Source organism: Dendrobium catenatum, unplaced genomic scaffold, assembly GCF_001605985.2.
Source record: "Dendrobium catenatum unplaced genomic scaffold, ASM160598v2 fragScaff_scaffold_587, whole genome shotgun sequence".
Lineage (NCBI taxonomy): Eukaryota > Viridiplantae > Streptophyta > Magnoliopsida > Asparagales > Orchidaceae > Dendrobium > Dendrobium catenatum.
The window spans coordinates 153,910-165,489 of NW_021319049.1; the positions used below are offsets into that span (position 1 = coordinate 153,910).

Here is an 11,580-nt window from a genome sequence, read left to right on the forward strand (position 1 = left end):
GAGATACATAGTGGGAATTGGTGTGGACGAGAAGAATATTTGGATGGCCGGTGGAGTGGTGAAAGGTTCTGGTGGGGTCGTTAAGAGGAATTTGGGTTGACCCCGAATGTCGGGTCCGAGCAGCGTGGTTGGATTTGAGAATAAATTGACCGTTGGATCTTAATAAATATGTGGTTGTGAAGAGAACGTGCGGTGGTGATGGATTTGGTCAAAAGGTTAGATGTTTCAACCCCATGGCAATTTCAGCTGGACTTGTTTGTTCGGCTTTCTAAAGTGTACTGACTACTTAATGCGTTGACGCGACTTGATTACACGTGTATACTCGGCGCAATGCTTGTCCTTTAATGACTTGACTTTGAAGGTTGAAAAAAATTGTTAAATAATTAAACCTCTTTAAAAAAAAAAAATTTAACTAACTTGAAACTTCATTAGCATGGAGTTATGGTTAAATTACACATGAAACTATACAAAAACTTTTTCTTTATTTAAGGACATTTAGGCATATTAAGAAAAACTCACACACACATCAGGCTTGAAGCTAAAATCTCTTGATTGGTAGTCAAAACTTTCAACCAACATATAAAATATACAATATAGTAGTAATACAAGAAATCAAAAACTTGTGCTACTCACATTGTTGGAAAGCTAGAAATTTCTTCAGTGGGGACACAAATTAAAAATTTCAAATATTATCTCAACTTTTTTTTTTTAAATTTGTGCTTGAGACCAACATTGTCAACATAAAAAAAAAATTATTTTAATGTCTTATTTTAAAAAGATAAAAAATAAAATGTTAAAGAATTTTATAATTTATAATGCATTTATTATGAATAAGTTAAATGATTATTTTATTTTTAATACAACAACAAAAAATACAACAACATCAAGCCTTTATCCCACTACTTGGGGTCGGCTACATGAATTCTTTTTCTCCATTATGTCATATTAAAAGAATCAAATATTATTTTCTCAATATATATGATTAAAATATCATTTCAATTTAATTGTCAATTCTTTATAACAATCATAACATAAAAAAATAATAATAACATGCTCAATCATACTTATAGGAGTTGAGACCAATGACTAATAAGATGAACATCAGACGTTACCCTTATTTGTGCTGTGGGCAATGATGTAAGTGTTGATCGTGAGCATCCGCTTTATTGGTGATGTTAGTAATTGTTGACATTGATATCATGATGTGTGTTGATCTTGATGCTAATCAACCATATTGATTATGGCAAGCATAAAGCCTTGATTGGTGATAGTAGGCATTAGTGTCTAGGTTGACATTAAACACCAATATTAGAATCATTTGTAATCTATAACATTAGGGTTGAAGATGACCCGTTAGCCTCCATCTTCTGTTCATGTTGTAACCCTAACACAACCATTTCCTTTTTTTATTAAAATTTTCTTTCACCCTAGCATGACCATTCACATCTTTAATTGATTTATAATTATTATAGTTATGAATAAATTCTCATCAGATGGAGTGACCTACCTAATACATTTGCCTATCCTTTGCCTGCCACCACTAAAATATACTCCCCTTGACCACTCCATCATCGACCTCGTCCCACCCACCACCTCACCAACAAACACTATAGTGAAAAAAAGTTGTTATCAGCTGAAGCAAAATGGTCGAAATCTCCAACGACAAAATAGATGAAAATTTTCAACCGATTTTTTGAGGTGTTTCTAGTGGATTTTTCAAAATAAAATTCCATCCTAAACACCTATTTAAAAACAACATAAATTTTCATGAAAATTTTGCCATAAAGAGCCCTTATCCCCAACTAACAACCTTCCTTCACTTTTTCCTCCATTCCTTAAAAGAGCTATAGCAAGTAGGTGATTTAGGTAATCAAGATAAGGTTGCTACTGCCCATGATGGTAATGGTGGTGCTGATGATCAAGGTGATGTTGATTAATAGTAGTTTTTTGTAAGTTTTTCAAAAAATTTCTAATATTTTCTTTAATAAAAAGACTTATTAAAATTATTAGATAAAATAGTTTTGATTATTAATGAAAACAACCTGTTGTTTTCATAGTTAGGTTATTTTATTTTTCAGTACAGCAAAATTTATATTTACTTAAGCTTTATTTTGGACGACTTTCTTACTGCTTCTTAAAGCAGCTTTCCAATATAAAATTTAAATTTATGTACTCAAAAACTGCTTTAAGAATCAATATAAAAGTCGTCCCAAATGAAACCTTGAAGCCAAAAGTATGTAGTATAAAGTTGAAAGGGTGTATTATGAGTTGTTTATTTGTAAGTGCACAAGAATAAAAACTCTACGCAGGCCTTTATAATGAGATTTAGGCTTCGTTTGGGGCGGCTTTCTTGTAGCTTCTTAAAGCAACTTTCTAGTACAAATATTTTAATTTTTATACTAAAAAGCTGCTTTAAGAAGTAGTAAGAAACCTGTCTCAAACGAAGCCTTACTCAGAGTAATAAAGCACTTAAGAGGAGGGGTAAATTTGATGTACATTAAAAATTTCTTACAAAATAAATTAATAGTTTTATTTTTTGTTGAAAACAAATTTTAGATAAAATTATAATTAGAAAACAAACTAAACAAAAGTGCGAGGAAAAAATAAAGAGAAACATGAGACAATATTTTTATATGGTTTAGCGAAACACCAAAAACGCCCTACTCACCTAGGAAACCCTTTCTACAATTCCACTAAATAACCTCAAAATATGATAAAGTCTTTGTACTCTCCTACAATGGGGTGAGTACAATCCCTTACAAAAATCAAATCACGTTCCTCCTACAATGGGCAAATTATTGGGTCAGGTGACCGAACGCAGAGATGGGTCCGGATATTAATAAAATATTATTTTAAAATTAGCATAACTAAAGCGCAGGTAAAGCGCAACTAAAGCGCAAGTCAAAAAGGGCAACTAAAGCGTAACCAAAGCGCAACTAAAGCGCAACCAAAGCGCAACTAAAGCGCAAGTCAAAAAGCGCAACTAAAGCGCAAGGTGACGCGACAAATTTTTATTGGATGTCCGAACTTATTTTCCGCCTCCGGTCACCTGACCCAATAATTTGCCCCTACAATGAGTGGTATAACCCAAAAACTTAAAATATAAAGAAAAAGAATATATATAATAATATTATTGATCTCTCGAATCATTTAAAATAATTTTCTCTCAAATTCTAGATTTGTAATAAGATAATAAATTAAATTTGATCATAATTATTTTTTAAATTTATTTGAAAAGATAGTTTGTGATGGCGCTTAAGGCGGTTAGTAGATACTAATGGTGTGAACTATGAGATTTCGCTGAGTTTACAATATGCTTAGTTTTTTTATCTGAAATTAAAGTAAGCCCGATAAAATATGCAAGTACACATGTCAAATTAATTAATAAAGTGATCGAGTAGAGTGTTGAAGTCACGAGAACTTGTGATGCTTAGTTGCAACTTAACAACTACTACTACTTCAAATGCACGGCTTACCTTACTAAAGATAAAAATGATATTTTAGAGTTTTTATCTCTGAAAGAAAAACATGTAAAATAAATTTAATACTTCTAAAAATAAAATATTTTGGACTAATGAATGTGTAAAAAAATAGCTTTCCTAATGAGACTCTTAAATGTAGACGCGGATCAGAGTATATGCTTCCCTAGATTTATGTCGAGCTTGTATGGGTGAAAAATAAGTTTTATGACCTTCCTACAATTTTCCATATCTATAAAACCTAGAATATTCAAACATCATATGCCTAGGCATGTCAATATTCCATTTCATTACTTTTAATTATTCCAATATTTATCTATCGAGGTTATAGATCACACAGGTTTCAACTACACATATAGCATTGTATGCATTAAATGAAGTACGGGAGATATTGAAAATATCAATACTTTCATCAAAGAACAATAGTCTTCATTAGTACATACTATGCTAACTAAATCATTAGCCCAAAACTAGAGAATTAGCTTGACAATGACGAAATAATATGCAAACCAATTATCATTTTATTCAATAGAAGAAGCAATACAAAAGAAGTAATAAGAAAATTGTCATGAGGAAGAATTAAATGATCTTATCCACACTCCTTTCATAAATAATAGAGATGCTTATGAAAATAGGCTAATATCTCCATAAAAAAAAAGTATTTTACATTTTCCTAGCCTCTCTTAGACTTTACTCTAAGGGGGTACTAAAAAAATACAATTATAAGGATAGGATTTCACTCTAATGAAAGAACTCTTTAACAAAATAATTGAAGAACTGTTTATAATAATGGCAAAAATGGTCTCAAGCATCGTGGCGCTTGATAGGGTGGCACTATGGCAGTGAAAAATAAGCTAGCATGTCAACGCTGTAAAGTCTACTCTGTTGGCTGACTTGGCACCTTTACTAATTGAAACAACGTATCTTTTTGCTGAGTTGGAACAACTCCTCGCATTAGTAGCTGCTCTATCCTATAACTCCAAAAGTTTGAGCGTTGTGATGCTCGAATGGAGAATTCAACACTGAGGCATTAAAAGGCATGGTGCTGCAACATTTATTTTCCTGAGACGTCCGATACTATAGTGCTAAAATTTTAGTATAGTGGGCTATGTAATGCCGTTATGCTTATTATGGTTCTGCCACGGTGCTTGAAAAAAGAGAAGACAAGCACTACAATGTCAAAAACTGCCACCTTTGTGTTATTGAACTTGAAATTATGACGTAATATACTCGTGCACCACAACGCTACTTCAAACATGTAATTTTTACCATTTTTGAGTATTTCCTATACAACACAACAAAAATAACATATTTTCACTAAAATTCAAATACAATAAATAATATATAATTTACACTTAATAATTTCTCCCAGCTTAAAGTCTTGTTTGTTCTCAAGCAACGATAACATTCATACCTTGCTCACTTGATAGTCAAAGTAAAAATTTGATAATTTAAAATTACTAAAATATAATATAGTACAACACAGTCTAGAAGCGCTTTAGAATGAATAAAGTTATAATTCTAATTTGAAAAATCCATAACAATCATCCCAATCAATCACCATTGCTATTACTTATTTTGAATTTATTAACTATTTATATAAATTTAAAATTGACTTCTAATTATTAAATGAATAATGAAACATAGGGACTAGTTGCTCATAGTAAAATAGGAAATTCATTATTGTAACTTCACATATAGTAGTTTACTTATTTTATCATTTTTTATGTACGTAATTGAATATATTTGAATTTAAGCTATAACTGATACAAATTTTTGAAGGCACTCATCTTTTTCATTATTTGCAATATTTTCTTTTAATATTTTCAAAATTTTCTTTCTTTTATTATTTGTGAAATTCATACTTAACGATTTTTTAATATTAGTTTTTTGCTTTCATTCTATTCATCCCTATTAAATTAATAAAAGAAATTAATAAGATCAGTAGTTTCAATTTTTAATTTTAATATGATTGACATAATTTAAGATACTCAAATCTAATCCTTAAACTTATTTATTTCTTTTTAATTCAGTTGTTAATAAGTTAATATATAATTTCTAAATTCCAAATTATGTCAATGGCTTAGTTGACCCAATTTAGTTAATTATTAAGCTTTCAAATTATAAATTTTTATTTAATATTAATTTAAACTATAATTTTAAATTTTATTATTATCCTAATTTTATTTAATTTTTAACTATAATTATTATTTTGCTGAATAAGAAATTAAAATATAATATCTATAAAGGATAGTGCACAATAGTTTAAGCATAATAAAATTAGTCAACAACATAACACATTGTAAACTAACATTAATCTATCATAACTAAATACATATGAAAATTACAAACTAAATATGACACAACATTTAAGAACAGAAATAAATAAAGAAAAGAACTTCCATGCTAAGTTTATACATTTTTGCCAAACTTGCTTAGATTTTTCATTTTGGCTGGGGTGTATCACTACCATTCCTCAAGTGGTTTCCACTATGAACTTTCTCTTTCTTTTTAGGGTTAACTTTAGTATTACTAAGTAATAAACCAAGAGGTCTGGTACTAAAAGAGATTACAAGTTATCATACTTAAGTTTTTAAATTCTTATAGAAATAACTTGACTTTGCAATTGAGTTTCCAATTGAATCACTACCTCTTTCAAAGGTGTCTTTCTATTTATAAATTGATTATTTTGATCAAAATTTAAGGGATAAGAAGGTTTAAGATTCACAATAGGTTGTTGAGGGTTATTTCAATTTTCTCCTTACTTAGGTTGTCCCAAATTCTACTAATTATTACAACCAACATTATTTAACCAACTAAAATACGGGTAGTTCTTCCAACCCGGGTTGTAAGGATTAGAATATGAATTATTTTGTCTTCTAATCAAATTCATTTTTTCAATCCCTAATGCATCAATATCATCAACAAATTTCAAATTAGATTCATCCAACTATATAGATGATCCTATTCCTAAATTAACTTTAATAATATCCAACTTCTTTGAAATAGTACTTATCTGAGCAGTAAGAATTGACAAAGTATCTTATTCATAAACTCTAGTTGCTCTCTTAGGATCCACCTTATCAACAGGCCACTAAAAAATCATTTGTAGACATTTCTTTTATTATTTCATATTCCTCCTCAAATGGCTTAGATATCAAAGATCCTCCAGCTACAACATCTATAATTGACCTAAGAGATCTTACTAATCTATTATAAAAGATAAGAATAACCAACAAATTGGTTAAGGCATGGTGAGGTCATTTCCTAAACTTTTCCTTAAATCTCTCCCAACTTTCATAAATTGATTCTTCTTCAAACTAGGAAAAGGAAGTGATAACATTTTAAAGTATGATGATTTTTAAGGTGAGAAATACTTAGCTAAGAAATTGTGTGCCAACTCATTCCATGTGGTGAGCATAGGGACAAAAATTCAACCACGTCTTAGCCTTATCCTTTGGAGAAAATGGGAATAATTTAAGTTTACAAGTATCATTACTGACATCATTATACTTAAATATTATATAAATTTCCAAGAAATTCAATAAACGTAAGTTGAGATTTTCAAAAGTAGTTCCCATAACTTAAAAATTTTAAACCATTTGAATAATAGCCCATCTAAGTACAAAATTATTAGCCTTGATAGTAGGTCTATTTATACTTTGATGGATTCTTCTACTATAAGGTTAGCATACTTCCTAAGAGATCTAGAATGCTCTTAATCTTATACTGGGTCAAAAAAAATTAAAATCTTTTTAGTTTTTTTAAATTTTGTGAGAATTTTTTCTATTTACAGATCAAACAATAATGGCTCCTTACTAGATCTATTAAATACGCAACAAAGATAAAAAAACTAAAATTATAAACTGAACATTAAAAATAAAAAAATTATTTTATTTTTAAATTTTTATCATATAGAATAAATATGCATGATACAAGTCTAAATATGAACTTGTTTATATGTACATTCTTTGTCGAGCATGCATGTACAAGTGAAAAGAAAGGTTTAAGGCCTTCCTACAATTTTTCTATCTCCATAAAATCTATAATATTCAAATATCAAATGTTTAGGCATGCCAATATTTCACTTCAATACTCCTAATGGTTCCAATATTCCTTCTTTAAGGCTACACATCACACTAGAAGTTAACTACATATATGACCATTATATGTATTAAATAAAGAATAGGAGATATGCTAGATAATTTTTATAAATATAATTTTAATAATTTTTATAAATAAAATAATATTTATTCTAGATTGTTTTTAATTTTATGTGAAATATTTATAATTTTATTCAAAAAAAATATAATTACCCAACAAAGCCCAACCTATTCTTATTTGATTTTCTTGATTTAGTTGATCATGTTAAGTTAGATATTTTGCTTGAAACACTTAAAATTAAATATTAGTAGCTTACATTCATATATTTGTCATTATCAAAATCTAAACTAATAAGTCATTTTGCTCACGTGGTTAATAATCTCTCCCTTTTTTATGTTGATAAATCTAAGTCAATAGCGAGTATGGTGAAGTTGCAAAATGATCTTACATCACCCTTTTAGTTTCAACAAATAAGATATTATATGTTGTTCCACCTAAATGTTTGCATGTAAAGAAAATGTAAAGAACCTATAAAGCTACATCTTCACCTTTTAGCAACATTAAAAAGATTTGAGAATAGTTTAAAATAAGTGAGAATAAATATGTCAAAATAAATATTTTGATCTAACATGTTAATCATTCATCTCAAAGCACAAAAAAATTCTTCAAATAAAAGTTTTATAAAAATATCAATAATTAGAAAATCAATGCTAACAAATTCAATATTAAAACCACCCTTGCAAATATGACCCCTAAAATAGAGTCTAATTTCAATATGCTTGGCCCATCAATGCTAAATTGGATTTTTACTTAAACTAACAACACTAGTATTATCACACTTAAGATGAATGTGTTCTAGCCTAACTCAAAAGTATTTTTACTATTGCTTTAATAAAAAAAAAACTAATTAACACAACTATATATAGAAATGTACCAATCTATAATTTTGGAAAAAGACATAGAATTTTGTTTAAATTGTGCATACTATGACTCATTAGTTTGAAAAAATTCAATACAATAATACTCATAGATATAGTTGAGATCATCAACTATCAAGTTTAAGAATAAAGTGTTTGAATATCGTATAATGATTTAAGTTAAAAATATTTTAAGTATTTAGAAAAACTTCAATATTATAATATAAAATAAGTTCAAGTGGAGAGAATCCACTTGAAAAAAAAAGAAATAGTTTGGATCAATTGCATATCCAAAATTAAAAATATCCAATCCAAATGGATATGATTGAACTACCAATAGACTCATCTATAGATTTATGACTTAGTTAGGATAGAACCCGATCAACCAACATGATATGGCAAGTCAAAAAATGTTCCTAAAAGGAAGGCACATAAAAAGTTTTCAAGGTCGAAGGAGCATAACCTTACTGAGGAATGATTTAGCTAAAAGAGTATGGCGACATCAAGAGAATTTCTAGCGAAAAGCGTATGACTAGATAACAGATGTAGTGATAAAAAATAGGATACAAATAAAATAGCATAACCAAAATAACTTGATTACACTTAGGGAAAAATGAGTCAAAAGAGCATGAGCAATTTAAAATTTTTCTTGGGAAAAATGACATGATTGAGAGAAATTGTAATTACAATCAAATGGGCAAGATCATATTGAAAAATCATAAATAAGATTAATCCAATTGAAGTGATAAAGATTATATATCTAGAATGTCAGATGAAACAAATCAACTTGATGCATCTATGTATGATAATGAATGCTTGCAATTGATTTTAAAATAAGGTATTAAACTTTGGAATTGTCTTTAATATATATTATGATCTTTAATGTCACTTTAATATATAAGGAGCTCATGCAGATAATTTTACCATGTTGTGTAGATCATCTAAATTAATATTATTCTATACTTGTCAACTTCATCAAAGTGGTAAGTTAACTAGTGTGCCAAATGGGTGTTTCAATATAATGAGATGAGAAAATTTTCCAATAGGGTCGACAAACAAAAATTGCTATACAAACTCCAAACCTAAGCTTCTCTTTCTCTCTCCTCTCTTGTATCTCTTATCTCATTTTAATTATCTATTAGTCAAAGGAAAAGGAGAAAAGGGATTTAAAAGTTTTTAGTTAGTGGAAACATATTTTTATATAAAAAATAATAATTATTATAATGTAATTATATAATTCAATCAATTTTAGCATAAAATTCATATAAATCCTTTGGAACTGAAAGAAATATAAAATTTTTTAAAAATAATTGAAAATGGAAAAAAATTGAATTCCTATTTGAATTTCAGCACATCAGAGAGAAAGGAAAAAATTGTATTTTTGGTCTTCAATTATTTTGCTATTTTTACAAAAAAATTTCAGATCAAGATAAGTGATTATAATCCTATCTCTATTTTCAAATATTTTAAATTTAACCATTTAATTCTCTCCAGAATAAATTTTACTATATTTTTCATGATTTTATTTAATCTTTTACCAACAACATTTTGTATATTATAGTACTGATTATTCTGGGCATTTTGACTAAAATATCTATGACTTTCAATAGGTAACACAAAAGTTATTGAATCATGAATATTTGCACTGTATATTAATTGAGTGTTTTTATTTAAGCATATTATTAATACAAGCATTGCAAGTAAAAATAAATGCGTGATTGAGTAATTGTTGATCACTATTACTTTTCTTGTGTGAAAAATAGTATAGACAAATTGACCCATTGATTGAAGATTGATTGACCTATAGATGAAGGTGGACTGACATAATTATTTAAATATTATAATTTGGTGTTATCTGATACAATAATATAATAATTGGGAGTTATAAAGAGTTATACTAAGTCGACGGTCAAAAAAATGATGACTATTTTTACTAAGCCAATGATTGCTAACTACTGATTACTAATTACTTAAAAAACAACAATTAAGTCGGGACTTCTTACATATTTAGTTTGACAATTAAAAGGAATATTATGGATTTATTATTACTGTACATTATTATTGAAACTATTTTAATTTACTATCACTGTACAAGTTCATTATTATTGGATTATTTTATTACTATAACCACATAATTTTCTTCTACTAATCCAGACATCGATACTATTACTAAATGGTTACTAATTCCACTAATGCTTACATTTTTTATTATTGTTATTAAGTCACTATAAAATACTGAGCATATAATATACTATGTATGTAACTAAGATACTAATATAGAATAACTGGATAACATGTGCACATCATTATAGGAATTTTTTGCATTAATTTGATTTTGGCAGTCTTTGCCAATGCTTTAATTTTATCACTTTATATGATTTACTTATTAATTAATAGTACTGATCACTACAGGAAAGTATCATATTACCGGAGAAAAATTCTGAATTTTCTGATAGAATTCTAAATTTTTTAGAGAAAACATTTTCAACAGTAAATCAAGCGTAAAAAAAATTCTCCATCAAAATAATTTGCCATAAATATTTTCCGACAGAATTAGTTCAACAGAAATATTTTTCAATGGTTGTCCAACGAAAAAACTCTGATGGAATAACTTAAAAGAAATCCAACACCCCCCCCCCCCCCCCCCCCCCCCCTCCCCCCCCCCCCCCCCCCCCCCCCCCCCCCCCCCCCCCCCCCCCCCCCCCCCCCCCCCCCCCCCCCCCCCCCCCCCCCCCCCCCCCCCCCCCCCCCCCCCCCCCCCCTCATGTGGCAACCCTGCCTTAGGCCAGGCCTTTAAGGCCCCCATCTAGTGCTGGCCCACCTGAAATGGCTCTAACCACTCATGCAAGCCCGCTGTGCACTGTCTGGCCCCACCCATCCACGAGCTGTCCAGCCTGTTAGGCCGGAACCGCTGCCTATGCCCACTCGCTCCACTCGTGTAATGGAGCCCGCCCATTAGAGCCAGTGCACCCACGCCGTGTAGCCCAACCTGCTATGGTCTGCCAGCAGGCGCATTGCGGCCTGTGATGGCACTAGGTTCAAAGAGGATATCTCCCACTAACCTTGTTGTGGAAGAAAAC

The 11,580-nt window shown here is 29.7% G+C and overlaps 1 non-coding gene across 1 annotated transcript; it reads left to right on the forward strand.

Moving 5' to 3' along the window:
* Window positions 1–6,725: 6,725 nt before the first annotated feature.
* LOC114579635 lies at window positions 6,726–6,832 on the forward strand. The gene has a single exon (XR_003700733.1). It is a non-coding gene; the product is annotated as a small nucleolar RNA R71 (small nucleolar RNA).
* Window positions 6,833–11,580: the final 4,748 nt, after the last annotated feature.